This window comes from Nyctereutes procyonoides, unplaced genomic scaffold (genome assembly GCF_905146905.1).
Source record: "Nyctereutes procyonoides isolate TBG_1078 unplaced genomic scaffold, NYPRO_anot_genome, whole genome shotgun sequence".
In the NCBI taxonomy this organism is placed as follows: Eukaryota; Metazoa; Chordata; class Mammalia; order Carnivora; family Canidae; genus Nyctereutes; species Nyctereutes procyonoides.
The window spans coordinates 70171526-70188291 of NW_026575125.1; the positions used below are offsets into that span (position 1 = coordinate 70171526).

Sequence of the window (16766 nt, forward strand, 5' to 3'; positions counted from 1 at the left end):
GCTAGTGTAATGATATTCAGAATTACCTCATTTTTCTCCTTGGATTTGGAAATAACTATTCTGCACTGCCTTTTGGCCAATGTCTAAAAACCAATATTTAAATATTTTGCTTCATTTTTAGTTGTTTAAGGTAAAAGAGTAAATAAATCAAGTCCTTATTCTATTATAGATGGAGGTAATTCTACTTGAATATTTTTACATGACAAAAAAAAATAGAAAAACCCAAAATCCACATATAGGCTCCGATTTTGGTTGAACTGCCATTTTTAAAATCATACATATATAGAGGTAACAAGGAATTATCCATATCCTTCCCACTGTCATCACAGATTTCTTTGTACTCCTGCTGAGGAAAGAGCAAAATCTTATAGCACATTCTGTTTCTTGAATCTTAAAAACTAAATTGGTTCTTCCAACGTATACATAGAATTGCAAATGTTTGTGTCTGTGTTGGTTTCTTTATGTTCAGTGTAATCAGTTCTTAAGACCTTTCACCAGATTCAACTTTTTATAAATGTACCATGCTAAATTGGAGGTTTTACAATATTAATACTTTTTCCTTGACTCATTTCACCCTCTACTAACACAGACTTAAATAAAAGACTTTTTTTTCAAGTACATATATTTGAATTATGTTTCATTTAGTTGTGTCTCTTTCTCTCTCTCGTTCTGTATGTATATACACACATACACAGAGGGAAAGTCACACACAGACACACACATACAAAGTTAAACAAAGAAGTAAGCACATAATTTATTTTACTAAATTTACTAAAAACAAATAAATGTAATTTATTTAAATTCCAAGAACATTTCTAGAATGATTGAAGTGGTAGAACTGCTTCCTTTCTCTATGTGGATTCACTTCTTTCTGTATTTCTACCTTCCTTCCTCAGGTTTTCCATACCTTTCACACTGTTATGCTCTGGGTATGCATACAGATTCTTGGACTATTAGCTACCTTATGCCCTCTCCATACCCCCAGAATGATGAAATCATGAATGCTGAGTGACATTTAATAAAATAGTACTTCATACAACACTTTTCTTATTTGTGATTTATGACAAGGATATGCTATGCAGAAAAGAATTTCAGTTTCCACCTTTTTACTTTAGTGTTTACAAATGCTGTATTGAAAATACCTTGGCATAACTGGCCTATCAGATGACTTTTGAACCTGGACATTAATCTTGCGTCTAGTGACACGGAGGGGGGAATGGCACTCTGTAATCCTGGCTGAGATGTTTATCTTTATGTGGATGTGCAGAGCTTTGTGTTCAGCTGAGGCCCCATGAGTACCATTTAAAAATGATATTTTCCAAAGACAAAAACATGGGAATGGCACTGGTAATGGAATTAAAATGTGTGCTTTCTGGCAGTGAATCTTTCTAATATTTGTGTTCCACTTTTGAATATGCAATTTAAAAATATTACTGACTCACATGTTGATACCACGGTATTTATTTCTCAAAGAAAAAAATACGATGTGAAACATCATTTAAAATTTATCAAATTTTCTTTTTATTTTTAAAATTAAGAATATTTAGTTCTATATCATGCAACTGAAATCCACACTATGCATTTCATTCAGAAAATCCACATGTTCAATTTACATTAAACTATATTTTATTTTATCAATTTGTTTTATTTCCTATGCAGTGTGATTTGCAATGAAGAGACAAAGTCACCTGTGTAGACTTTTGGCTAGTTAACCAAGCTTCTAAGAGTTGGTTTTACTTATTTAAATCTGTCTGATATTATAGCTGAACTCTTTTAGTCAAATCCATTTACCAAATGTGAATCAGGCCATAATTACTCACTATATAATATCCTTTTTATATATCACAAAAGCTGATTGTTCCTGTCATTTTTTATGAACAGACAGTATATTATATTCAAAGCTTATAAGAAACAGAATGAGAGCTACCTTATGCCAATAACAATGAAATATGGAAGTCATTCAAACACACTTTTCATGATAGTTTTGGAAACTGTAATTTTGGGAACAAACTGGAAACCAAATTATTTCTTTTTTTCCAAAATTCTTTCTTAATTATAAATAAACCAGAGCTGGATGTTATCTGACACAATCAAATTCTAAGACTCCATCAGAAGAAAATAATTACACCTGGCTATAGGAAATGTTTTAAAATCAATGAAAGTAGTAGTCATATTGTGTTTGGGAGACTTTTTTTTTACTTACCAAGAAGGATATATAATTATAATAATCAATAAACATTATTGATTGTCAGATACTGAGATAAAATATATATGTAATTCTTCTTAAAAATTTTAAAAATCTATTTGGAGATATGATACACATGAAAAAAGAGGAATAATAATACAAAGTAAAATATACTATGAATAATATATCTAGGAAAACAAAGGAACATGCAATGACCATAGACCTCAGTGGTAATGAAATTCTTCATCAGTAAACAGGAATTAAAGTACAGAATTATAAGAATGAATAGTTATTAAATAAATAAAAATGAAGGAAGACACTCAAAGCAAAGAAGATCAAATGAGAAGAAAAACACAGATGATGAGATCACACCTCTGGGACAGAGGAATCACCTATAGAAAAATGGAAAGATAGGAATTTGATTTTTTCATTTTTACCTAAACCAGGTCTCCAGTATTCATATTCAGCAACAAAGCAAGTGTAAGTTGTGGAAAGCCTCCAATTCTAGGAAGTATTATGTTCAATTTATACTAGTAGTATGACAATTGATGGTTTCTAAAGGTTAATTTGGCAGCAGACCATAATGTGACTTGGACCAGAAAAAAATTTGCAGTGAGAAGACAAACTTGGAGGTTTAAGAATAATAGTCACAGGTCTGGGGTTATTATACAATGGGATATTGATATGAAAAGGATTTGAAATAAAGTAAAGCTAATAAAGGTGAGGGGATGGGTTGACTGGTCCTGGTGAAGGCAGCGGAGGTAGAAATAAAATTCATAAATGAGAGATAAATAAGATAGCAGGAAAAGTATTACATTCAGAGTTGATTAACCCTACTTGTCTTTAAAGCTCCATGTGACTCTTGACAATTCACTTCACCTTTTACCTCTTTTCCCCTGCGTAACACAGGGAAATTGGATGAGAGTATTTTATGTCTTTTCCAGTTCCAACATTTTATAATTCCAAACACATGAATAACTTGAATAAATTAGGTGTGATTGAAAATAGGAAAAAAATAGCAAAATAAAAGAGGTGCAAATCATGAGACTTCAGAGGAAAGAGATATTTTTTGGTCTAGGGATATCTGAACATTTTTATAAATGAGTCCTTGCCGGATAATATAGAATATTAGGGGTTGGGTGAAAGGTAATTCAAGGAGAATTATGTGATCATATATGATTAATATGTTGTTATGATCTGTGATCAGTGCAAAGTTAATAGAACATATTTAATGATGTATATCATTTATAAAGATTAAAATGGTTCTTTTTTGAGTTGCAGTTATCAGACTATGTGTTTTACATAGCTTTTGCTCGACTATAGACTACTTTGTGAGGATTCAAATAGGAAAACATAATGCTTAAAGAGACTGAATAACTTACTTGAGATCATTTAATTAGTAAGGACATAATTGAAGTTTACAACCAAAGTAATGTGACTACTAAATAGTTCTCTTTCTGCTTGGCTATGGATTCTTCTACTTTGCTTCATGGTAAAATTAGGCCTAAAACATTTAGCAGTTTATGTATATGCCTAAAAATTCATTGAATTTTTACACACGTAAACCACCTTTTCAGTTTTTCTTTTCTAACATAGAAATACATAAAATCTCAACACACACCAACATTAATAAATAAAACTTTTTTAATATTTTTTTCTTTATTTATTTATGATAGTCACACACAGAGAGAGAGAGAGGCAGAGACACAGGCAGAGGGAGAAGCAGGCTCCATGCACCGGGAGCCCGACGTGAGATTAGATCCCGATCTCCAGGATCGTGCCCTGGGCCAAAGGCAGGCGCCAAACCACTGCGCCACCCAGGGATCCCCAATAAATAAAACTTAATAATAAAATTTGCAATCCATTTGAATGCTAGAGAATGTTGACTTTGAACCCTAATTAAGTGAAATATTACCCACCCCTTTGTCCCCCAAAATATTTTCATTCTTCTCATTAGGTTTCCAATAGGAAAAAAAAAAAGCAAAAATTCTAACATTTTCCATAGATTCCAGGGAAGATTTAAACATCTTACATCTTAATCACTGTGTAAAGACACATTGATATTCATCTATTAATAATGAAAAATCACAATTCTCTTCTTGCATGCACCACAATTATGGTTCCCTGTTTTCTTCTCATGTATACTCACTGGTCTATTCACTTCCATATTTATACTCATTTGTCTACATTCTCATCCCTTTCCAAAACACACACACACACACACACACACACACACACACACACCACCTACCTTATGAGAAGCTTAGAAGTCACTTTGCAGGGATCTAAGCTTGCCTGAGTGTGGAGTCAATGAAATTTGAAACATTAAAAACACTGTATTAGAAGGAATAAATTGCCTACCAGACAGTGATAGCATATTCATTACATTGGAGACTGATAAGTATATCCAGTTTGGGGATAGTGAAAAAAGGGAAGGAGAATGCGAAACTGGGAGTGGAAATATGGGAACAGGGCAATTAACAAAGGGCCTAGTAAAAAGAAAAAACCTAGATCCCTCTTTTATCTTTTTTTTTAATTTTATGTATTTATTCATGAGAGACAGAGAGATAAAGAGAGACAGGGAGAGACACAGGCAGAGGGAGAAGCAAGCTCCATGCAGGAAGCCTGACGGGATTCCATCCGGGATCTCCAGGATCACGCCCTGGGCCAAACGCGGCACTAAACCGCTGAGCCACTGGGATGCCAGAGATCCCTTTTTTAATCTTATGCCTTATTTTTAAATAATAAATTTATTTTTATTGGTGTTCAATTTGCCAACATACAGAATAACACCCAGTGCTCATCCCGTCAAGTGCCCTCCTCAGTGCCCACCACCCAGTCACCCCCACCCCTCGACCATACCGCTTCCACCACCCCTAGTTCATTTCCCAGAGTTAGGAGTCTTCCATGATCTGTCTCCCTTTCTGATATTTCCTACCCAATTCTTCTCCTTTCCCCTCTATTCCCTTTCACTATTATTTATATTCCCCAAATGAATGAGACCATATAATGTTTTCCTTCTCCGATTGACTTATTTCACTCAGCATAATACCCTCCAGTTCCATCCACGTCGAAGCAAATAGTGGGTATTTGTCATTTCTTTTTTTTATAATAAATTTATTTTTTACTGGTGTTCAATTTACCAACATACAGAATAACACCCACTGCTCATGCCGTCAACTGCCCCCCTCAGTGACCATCACCCATTCACCCCCATCCCCCCCTCCCCTTCCACCAGCCCTAGATCGTTTCCCAGAGTTAGGAGTCTTTATGTTCTGTGCCCCTTTCTGATACTTCCCACACATTTCTTCTCCCTTCCCTTATATTCCCTTTCAATATTATTTATATTCCCCAAATGAATGAGACCATATAATGTTTGTCCTTCTCTGATTGACATACTTCACTCAGCATAATACCCTCCAGTTCCATCCATGTTGAAGCAAATGGTGGGTATTTGTCATTTCTAATGGCTGAGTAATATTCCATTGTATACATAAACCACATCTTCTTTATCCATTCATCTTTCGATGGGCACCGAGGCTCCTTCCACAGTTTAGCTACTGTGGACATTGCTGCTAGAAACATCGGGGTGCAGGTGTCCCGGCGTTTCATTGCATCTGTATCTTTGGGGTAAATGCCCAAAGGTGCAATTGCTGGGTCGTAGGGCAGGTCTATTTTTAACTCTTTGAGGAACCTCCACACAGTTTTCCAGAGTGGCTGCACCAGTTCACATTCGCACCAACAGTGTAAGAGGGTTCCCTTTTCTCCGCATCCTCTCCAACATTTGTTGTTTCCTGCCTTATTAATTTTCCCCATTCTCACTGGTGTGAGGTGGTATCTCATCATGGTTTGGACTTGTATTTCGCTGATGGCAAGTGATGCAGAGCATTTTCTCATGTGCATGTTGGCCATGTCTATGTCTTCCTCTGTGAGATTTCTATTCATGTCTTTTGCCCATTTCATGATTGGATTGATTATTTCTTTGCTGTTGAGTTTAATACGTTCTTTATAGATCTTGGAAACTAGCCCTTTATATGATACATCATTTGCAAATATCTTCTCCCATTCTGTAGGTTGTCTTTTAGTTTTGTTGACTGTATCCTTTGCTGTGCAAAAGCTTCTTCTCTTGATGAAGTCCCAATAGTTCAGTTTTGCTTTTGTTTCTTTTGTCATCATGGATGTATCCTGCAAGAAGTTGCTGTGGCTGAGTTCAAAAAGGGTGTTGCCTGTGTTCTCCTCTAGGATTTTGATGGAGTCTTGTCTCACATTTAGATCTTTCATCCATTTCGAGTTTATCTTTGTGTATGGTGAAAGAGAGTGGTCTTGTTTCATTCTTCTGCATGTGGATGTCCAATTTTCCTAGCACCATTTATTGAAGAGACTGTCTTTCTTCCAGTGGATAGTCTTTCCACCTTTATCGAATATTAGTTGACCATTAAGTTGAGGGTCCGCTTCTGGATTCTCTATTCTGTTCCATGGATCTATGTGTCTGTATTTGTGCCAGTACCACACTGTCTTGATGACCGCAGCTTTGTAGTACAACCTGAAATCTGGCATTGTGATGCCCCCAGCTATGGTTTTCTTTTTTAAACTTCCCCTGGCGGGATCCCTGGGTGGCGCAGCGGTTTGGCGCCTGCCTTTGGCCCAGGGCGCGATCCTGGAGACCCGGGATCGAGTCCCGCGTCGGGCTCCCGGTGCATGGAGCCTGCTTCTCCCTCTGCCCATGTCTCTGCCTCTCTCTCTCTCTCTCTCTCTCTCTCTCTGTGACTATCATAAAAAAAATAAACTTCCCCTGGCTACTCGGGGTCTTTTCTGCTTCCACACAAATCTTAAAATAATCTGTTCCAACTCTCAGAAGAAATTCCAAGGTATTTTGATAGGGATTGCATTAAACGTGTAGATTGCCCTAGGTAACATTGACATTTTCACAATATTAATTCTTTCAATCCATGAGCATGGAATATTTTTCCATCTCTTTGTGTCTTCCTCAATTTCTTTCAGAAGTGTTCTATAGTTTTCAGGGAATAGATCCTTTACCTCTTTGGTTAGACTTATTCCTAGGTATCTTATGCTTCTGGGTGCAATTGTAAATGGGATTGACTCCTGAATTTCTTGTTCTTCAGTCTCATTGTTAGTGTATAGAAATGCCACTGACTTCTGGGCATTGATTTTGTATCCTGCCACACTGCCAAATTGCTGTATGAGTTCTAGCAATCTTGGGGTGGAGGCTTTTGGGTTTTCTATGTAGAGTATCATGTCATTGGCGAAGAGAGGGAGTTTGACTTCTTCTTTGCCAATTCGAATGCATTTAATGTCTTTTTGCTGTCTGATTGCTGAGGCTAGGACTTCTAGTACTATGTTGAATAGCAGTGGTGAGAGTGGACATCCCTGTCTTGTTCCTGATCTTAGGGGAAAGGCTCCCAGTGCTTCCCCATTGAGAATGATATTTGCTGTGGGATTTTCGTAGATGGCTTTTAAGAAGTCGAGGAATGTTCCCTCTATCCCTACACTCTGAAGAGTTTTGATCAGGAATGGATGCTGCATTTTGTCAAATGCTTTCTCTGCATCTCTTAAGAGGATCATATGGTTCTTGTTTTTTCTCTTACTGATATGATGAAACACAATGATTGGTTTACGAGTGTTGAACCAGCCTTGTGTCCTGGGAATAAATCCTACTTGGTCATGGTGTATAATTTTCCTAATGTTCTGCTGGATCCTATTGGCTAGTACCTTGTTGAGAATTTTTGCATCCATGTTCATCAGGGATATTGGTATATAATTCTCCTTTTTGTTGGGGTCTTTGTCTGGTTTTGGAATTAAGGTAATGCTCGCCTCATAGAACGAATTTGGAAGCACTCCATCTCTTTCTATGTTTCCAAACAGCTTTAGTAGAATAGGTATGATTTCTTCTTTAAACGTTTGATAGAATTCCCCAGGGAAGCCATCTGGCCCTGGACTTTTGTGTCTTGGGAGGTTTTTGATGACTGCTTCAATTTCCTCCCTGGTTATTGGCCCGTTCAGGTTTTCTATTTCTTCCTGTTCCAGTTTTGGTAGTTTGTGGCTTTTCAGAAACACGTCCGTTTCTTCTAGATTGCCTAATTTATTGGCGTATAGCTTTTCATAATATGTTTTTAAAATCATTTGTATTTCCTTGGTGTTGGTAGTGATGTCTCCTTTCTCATTCACGATTTTATTAACTTGAGTCTTCTCTCTTCTTTTTAATAAGGCTGGCTAATGGGCTAATGGTTTATCTATCTTATTAATTCTTTGAAAGAACCAACTCCTGGTTTTGTTGATCTGTTCCACAGTTATTCTGGTCTCGATTTTGTTGCGTTCCGCTTGAATCTTTATTAACTCTCTTATTCAGCTGGGTGTAGGATCTATTTGCTGTTCTTTCCCTAGATCCTTTGGGTGTAAGGTTAGCTTTTGTATTTGAGTTCTTTCCAATTTTTGGATGGATGCTTGTATTGCCATGTATTTGCCCCTCGGGACTGCTTTTGCTGTATCCCAAAGATTTTGAACAGTTGTATCTTCATTCTCATTAGTTTCCATGAATCTTTTTAATTCTTTCTTAATTTCCTGGTTGACCCTTTCATCTTTTAGTAAGATGATCCTTAACCTGAACGTGTTTGAAGTCCTTCCAAACTTCTTGTTATGATTTAGTTCTAATTTCAAGGCATTATGGTCTGAGAATACACAGGGGACGGTCCCAATCTTTTGGTATCGGTTCAGACCTGATTTGTGACCCAGTATGTGGTCTATTCTGGAGAAAGTTCCATGTGCACTTGAGAAGAATGTGTATTCGGTTGCATTTGGATGTAAAGTTCTGTAGATATCTGTGAAATCCATCTGGTCCAGTGTATCATTTAAAGCTCTCGTTTCTTTGGAGATGTTGTGTTTAGAAGACCTATCGTGTGTAGAAAGCGTTAGATTGAATTCACCAAGTATAAGTGTATTATTATCTATGTATGTCTTAATTTTGGTTATTAATTGATTGATATATTTGCCGCTCCCACATTCGGGGCATATATATTGAGGTTTGTTAAGTCCTCTTGTTGGATAGATCCTTTAAGTATGATATAGTGTCCCTCTTCATCTCTCACTACAGTCTTTGGGGTAAATTTTAGTTTATCTGATATAAAGATGACTACCTCTGCTTACTTTTGAGGACCATTTGAATGCTAAATGGTCCTCCAACCTTTTATTTTCAGGCTGTAGGTGTCCTTCTGTCTAAAATGAGTCTCTTGTGGACAGCAAATAGATGGGTCCTGCTTTTTTATCCAGTCTGACACCCTGCACCTTTTGATGGGGTCATTAAGCCCATTCACGTTCAGAGTTACTATTGACAGATATGAGTTTAGTGTCATCATGATATCTATTCAGTCCTTGTTTTTGTGGATTGTTCCACTGGACTTCTTCTCAATGGGGAATTTTAAGAGACCCCTTACAATTTATTGCAGAGCTGGTTTGGAGGTCACATATTTTTTCAGTTCCTGCCTGTCTTGGAAGCTCTTTATCTCTCCTTCCATTTTGAATGAGAGCCTTGCTGGATAAAGTATTCTTGGTTGCATGTTCTTCTCATTTAGGACCCTGAATATATCCTTCCAGCTCTTTGGCCTGCCAGGTCTCTGTGGAGAGGTCTGCTGTTACCCTAATATTCCTCCCCATAAAAGTCAGGGATTTCTTGTCTCTTGCTGCTTTAAGGATCTTCTCTTTATCTTTGGAATTTGCAAGCTTAACTATTAAATGTCAAGGTGTTGAACGGTTTTTATTGATTTTAGGGGGGAATCTCTCTATTTCCTGGATCTGAATGCCTGTTTCCCTTCCCAGATTAGGAAAGTTCTCAGCTATGATTTGTTCAAATACATATTCTGGACCTCTGTCCCTTTTGGCGCCCTCGGGAACCCCAATTAAACGTAGGTTTTTCTTTCTGAGGCTGTCACTTATTTCCCATAATCAACCCTCATGATGTTTTAATTGTTTGTCTCTTTTTTCCTCAGTTTCGCTCTTTGCCATCAACTTGTCTTCTATGTCAGTCACTCGTTCTTCCACCTCGTTAACCCTCGTCGTTAGGACTTCTAGTTTGGATTGCATCTCATTCAATTGATTTTTCATTTCTGCCTGATTATATCTAAATTCTGCAGTCATGAAGTCTCTTGAGTCCTTTATGCTTTTTTCTAGAGCCACCAGTAGCTTTACAGTAGTGCTTCTGAACTGGCTTTCTGACATTGAATTGTAATCCAGATTTTGTAACTCTGTGGGAGAGAGGACTATTTCTGATTCTTTCTTTTGAGGTGAGGTTTTCCTTCTAGTTATTTTGCTCAGTGTAGAGTGGCCTAAAACAAGTTTTATTGGGAAAAGAAGAAAAAGAGAGAAGAGAAAGAAGGAAAGAAAAAGAATAAAGAACAAAGTAAGAAAAAAAGAGAAAAAAAATAAAGAGATAAGAAAAAGAGAAAAAAAAGAAAAAGAAAAAAAATTGTTGGAGTATCCTCTGATTCTGTATACTGTAAGTCCCTTGACTTCCCCTGGAATTTTCCAGGGCTGCTTTGTCAATAATTTGTTTTTCCCCTGTCCCTCTAGCTAGTCTTCTGGGGAGGGCCTGCTGTGCTGCTTTTCAGGTGTTAGCACTTGGGGGAGCTGCTCAGCCCCCTGCCTGGTGCAGGGCTCAGTTAGTGATGTTTAAGCTGCTCATCTGGTGAGGCCACTGTGAGGCTCAGTGGGGGTTGTTTATCCTCGGAGGCCCCAGGAGGAACAACCACAGTGGCGGCAGCCAGGTCTGGAGCCCTGGATTCAGCTCCTGCAGTAACTAAAGAGTTCTCAGTCTGCAGGGGCCTGGATGCTCCAGGGGCGGGGCAGCTGATCTGCTCAGCTTGGGGCAGGAGTGTCTTTGCTGTCCTGTGACCTCCTGGCCTCTGCCTGTCCCAGGGCGAGGCCGGATCCTGGGCTGTGTCCCCTGGGCCCTGTGCCCCCAGGCCTGTGCTGTTGGATTCGCGCTCCCAGCCACGCAGCACCTTCAACGCGGAGCCTCCTCCCGAGCCCCTCTGAGCTTCTCCCGGGGCCGTGCATCCCCTCCTGCGTGGAACTGCTGCCGGAGCCGCCTCTTAGCTGCTCCCGGGTCCAGCCGTGCTTGCGCTGCAGCCCTTTGGGAGCTTGGCCGTGGGGTGTGGCGGGCTCTCCCCCGGGGCGTAGGTGCTCTGTTCATGTCCCTGGGAGCTGAGGGCATCCCCACCCCTCCTGGGATCCTGCCCTAACTCCCTCCACTGGCCTTTCCCTCCGGGAAGATTGGTGCAGCTCCTGCTTCTCCAGGACAGAGCTTTCCTGTCCTGGGGGCACTCGCCCCGGCCTTAGCCCGGCCTCTCGCAGGGCCCCTCCCCCTTGGAGGCCTTTTTGTTTCTTTATTTCTTTTCCCCCGTCTTCGTACATTGATAGAAGCGTGAACTCTTCTCACTGTATCATTCCAGCTGTTCTCTCTTTAAATCTCAGGCTGAATTCGTAGATTTTCAGGATGATTTGAAGGTTATCTAGGTAATTTGGTGGGGACAGGTGACTTGGGGATCCTACTCTTCCGCCATCTTGCCCCTCCTCCAATCTTCTGCCTTTTGTCCTAAATATTCTGCCACCAATACCAAAGTAAGTCACTTGTAATTATGACTGTAATACAGGGTCTTAGCATAGAGGGTCAGTAAACCACAGTCAGTGGTTCAAATCTAGATTGACACCTGCTTTTATTCAGTCCATGAGCTAAGAATTGTATATATATATATATATATATATATATATATATATATATATATAAAGATTTTATGTATTTATTCATGAGAGACACAGTAAGAGAAATCAGAGACATGGGCAGAAGGAGAAGCAGGCCTTCTGCAGGAGCCTGATGTGGGACTTCATCCTGGACCCAGGATCACACCCTGAGTCAAAGGCAGACACTCAACTGCTGAGCCATCCAGGTGTCCCTGTTTTTATATTTTTAAATGGCTAAAAATTTCAAACGAAACTTAATATTTTGTGACATGTGAAAATTCTATGAAATTCAAACATCAATTTTATAAATAAAGCTTTATTGAGACACAGCCACAGTTGTTCATCCATTCTCTATGGATGATCTTGTGCCACAACAGCAGAGCTGAGTAGTTGCAAAAGACACTATATATGGTGCTGTTATCAATTGTCACTGCTATTATAAATCACATTGAAGCAGTTATCAGCATTTTTGAATGCCATATGTGTTATCTGTCTATGAAAAAAAACATTTTCAAAAATGAAATTGTTAAAATCATGTTACAGATAAGCATTAACAAATGAAATTTGTAGTCAATTTTAATCATAGGAAATATTAATTTTAAACTTCAGTTATATTAACTGTTATTGCTCTTTTTCCAAAACAATAATTTTATTCTCCTCATTAGTACACTGGTATTACAGAAAACTTTTTCTGAATTATTATTATTACCGCATTTTGGATTTTGTCAATACAAATATTGAGTTAGTATGTTTTCTCTTTTTTAATTAAAGCTTTTCATAATATCCTTAATTTTGCCTCTTGGCCTACAGAAATGTAACTATTTATTATCTGCCTCTTTTCAGAAAAAAATACTGCCAATCTTGGTGATATAGCATTGGGAGTTTACTTGGGAAAAGAATCAATATTGGTAATAATACTATAGTCTGCAAGTCATAACTAAATTTTTTTGTTTTGTGTTTTCCTTTTTTGCTTCACTGAACTTTTAGGAATCACCTGCTATAAATAAAAAAAAAATTCTAGTGGCCAAGCAATAGCAAAAATGTATGAAAGATTCAAATATCTATCTCATTAAAAGTTTAGAGCTAATGTCCATAACTGAGAACTTCTAGGAGAATAATAAACAAGCCCCCAAATCAGAAAATAAACAGAAAAAAAACTTCATTGTTTCCTCTATGTTCAGGTTTTGATGTAGATTTGGTCAGTATAAACAAGTTCAACTTTAATTTTACATAACTGACTTCATGCTTGCTTATATGAAATTTTATATGCTAAATTATACATTTAAATAATGCTATGGATAAGAGTATCTGAGGAACATTTAATATATTCTATGGAGCACAGAATAAGAAGAGATACAAGGATGATAGAAACACAATTACACCAGTCACATAAAGATTACATAGGCAGTGATAGGTCAGAACAGAGATGACATAGGGCTGTCCCCATCTGTCACGTATCTATACAGAAAAGTAAGTTTATCTGGGAGGGTATATTCATGGTTTTATTTCTATTTAACTGTTATGTGTCTTGAACTGTGCTGGGTACAGAGGATGGAAAGAAGACATGATCAATGCCTTTAATGACCTCTCAATCTAGTGGAGGAGAAAGATAAAAAAAAATTACAACAAAACGTAATGAATAGTGATATATTTATTCTGTAATTATTTGTACAAAGTTAGTACACAATGTAATGAAAAGAGAGAAGAGGTTCTAGTAGCCCTGTCTTGGGGAGATAGGAAGGCTTCACAGAGAAAATGGCCTATAAACTGGAATTTTATAAGTGAGAAAAAATTAATCAGGAAAAGAGTTATACAGAAGGTGCAAAATCACAGAAACACAAAAGAACATCTTTGTGTGTGTGTGTTCTAGAAGAAAGCTCTGCATGGCTAGAGTATTTACTACTTTCTGGTTACGGATTGTTGGGGAAGAACGAATAAAGGTGAAATTAGAAATGCTTCTTTAATTTAGGGAAAAATTGGTCGCCCCCATCCCCCGCCCCCGGCCTCGGCCGTGTCTGTCCCTCGCCAGCGCATGCCCGCATCCCTGGTGACCTTGAGCGTGCTGCGCCGAGGGCGCCGGGATGAGCCGCAGGACGTGGAAGCTTGGGCAGTGCCAGGGGTGGGCTCGCGCGCCTGTGGGGAGCCGGTTTCAGGGGGCGGTGGTGGACTTGGCCGAGAGCACCCATGAAATCCAGGTAACAGTGAAACGTTGGTCATTGCTTTCCTCAGAGTGCATCTTAGAGTCCTTATGATTTCACATGTTTTTGCTGAACTTGTAAAAAAGGCACTTGGATGATGATTAACAGGAACATTGAGATTCTGTGAAAAGTTTCAAATCGGAGAGTATTCAATTTTCACCCTAGTCCAGCAGCTGTGCTGCTCACCTAAATATAGATGAATGAAGACCCCATTCGGGAAGACACCTGGCCAGTGGTCCAGAGCGGATGCAGGCCATGCTGGTGTGTCTGCAAGCATAATGAAGCAAAGGGCGTCCCACAAAGAACATCGGAGCAGTGTGGGGCCGAGCAAACCCGTTTTCCAGCCCCGGCGGAACATCGTAGGCTGCAGGATTCAGCCTGGGTGGAAGGGAATGGCCCTGTCACCCAGTGGAAAGGAACCATTCTGGACCAGGTGCTTGTAAATCCTTCTTTGTATCTTATAGAATACGATGGATGTGACTGTGTTTATGGACTAGGACTTAATAAAGATTAAAGAGTTTCTGTTCTCGAAGTCCTCCCTGATAAGAGTTGCGACTTCTTGAATCAGTGATGCACACCTGGCCGACACAATGATCGGCAAGGCGGTAGAGCACATGTTTGAGATGGAGGACGGCTCCAAGGACGAGTGGAAGGGGATGGTCCTAGCGCGCGCCCCTATCATGAACATGTGGTTGTACATCACCTACGAGAAGGATCCCATCTTGTACATGTACCAGCTCCTAGATGATTATAAAGAAGGCGACCTTCGCATTATGCCCCATTCTAATGATTCTTCTCCAGCAGAAAGGGAACCAGGAGAAGTTGTAGACAGCCTGATAGGCAAACAAGTGGAATATGCCAAAGAGGACGGCTCTAAAAGGACTGGCATGGTCATTCATCAAGTGGAGGCCAAACCGTCTTTCTATTTCATCAAGTTTGATGATGATTCCCATATTTATGTCTACGATTTGGTGAAAACTTCCTAGATGTCATCATGAACTTTGCCAAATTTGTGGAACTATTAAATGTATAATTTGTAGACATACAGACTTGATTGCTTTCCAGTTTAATGAAAGCTTAAATGTCCCTGCGAACCCACAATTTCTGCCAACAGAGCTGGTTTTGTTCTGAATAGTACAGATTTCTGTGAACACAAAGCATTTTGTGTAAGGAACTCCTTACTCTTAAAAGAAGTCTGTGTGTCTGAAGGGGAGTTAAGGCAAGTTTGGTGCAAGTTAAGCTAGCATTGCAGTCGTGTAGAACTGTATTGGATCGTCCCCAGCTCCCTGTCACCATAGCTCTCCTCTGCTGCCACACTGCAAGCGTAGTTTGGTACTGTCAGTACTGCCTTCTTTTTTGAGAAGTGTATGTATCTCTATCTACCTGTCCAGCTCTGTGTGTGTCCACACACACACACACTCTTCCGTGGCAGTCCTTTCTTTGTGGATTGGGGTGGGGGGTTCAATAATATTCTCCAGTTTAACAGGAGTGCTTGTCCTAAGTCAGTCCTATTTTTTTACATTACTGCTGTCTATTTAAAATTAAATGTGGACACAGGAGACAACATCGGGATGTTCAGCATGTTCTGGAAGTAGGAAGTTCAGACACTGTTTCAGTCTGGAGGCTTTAAATCATGAGTCCAAATATGAATCCCTTGAGAAAAGTTGCTAGACCCACATTAGAATTCAACAAAACATTAGAAATCTGGGTCAAAAGCTGCCTTTAATTCTAAGCTTTGTGAATTTTTGTTTACATTTTTTTTTGAAATCATAAATCCTCTTTCTGTTTTAAAGCAAAGCCCAGGTACTTGTGTACACACGGTGGTGCAGGTTTGTTTTGGGCAGCACAAGCAGTCCGTTCATGTGTACAAATCAGTCTGGATTCTAGTACATGTATCTGAGAGACAGCAGTGCATCAGTGGTTTGTGTGTGTGTGGTAAGTTCCTGGCAGAACCTAGTGCTCTTATATTAGAAATACAAGTTTCAGAATGGTGTTGCCGCCTGCCGGCAGGTTCTCTAAAACACTTTTATTTTTATTACTGTTCTTACTGGTGCATGGTTATGGTCAGAAGGCTTTTCCCCACAAGAGGATCTGGATGCACAACAACCAGGTCCCCGGCCACCTTCTGTGGTGCTGCATGGTCTTGCTCCTCGAGTGCTGTTGATGTGGGTTCTCCCCATCCAGGGGCCCTGCCATGTCAGGGCCCGTCACTGCGCTAGCCCCCAGGTGTGCCTGGAAGCAGCCCTCGGCCGAACGCCCCTCTCGTGGCTGATTCCCGCAAGGTAGGCTTCACCGGAATAGACCCACAGAGGTAGTTAGTGTGCCAGCGACATGGCCATCTGTCCCTTTGTTTTGGATGAGCCCTGATGGTATGAAAGCCAGGAGAGAGGCAGGATGTCAGACCATTTTCTTGTGGAGATTGGAAAGCTTGCCTGAGTTCTGGAAGTCAGCTCCCAGACCCGTGAGGCCTCAGAGACTCTGTAACTGTGGCCTCGACACGCATGTCTGTCTGGTGAGGCTGTGTGCTGTGGTGCTGTGGGGTGGTGATCCAGTGCACTCTAGCAGGGCAGTGCCCGGCCTGTGTAGGCTGTCTCCCTGGAGTGAGCACCTGGTCTCACTCAGCATAATGCATG

General features: G+C 39.7%; 1 pseudogene; it reads left to right on the forward strand.

Annotated features, from left to right (window-relative positions):
• The first annotated feature begins 14271 nt into the window (after positions 1-14271).
• Positions 14272-15119, forward strand: LOC129518684 (spindlin-1-like; annotated as a pseudogene).
• Positions 15120-16766: the final 1647 nt, after the last annotated feature.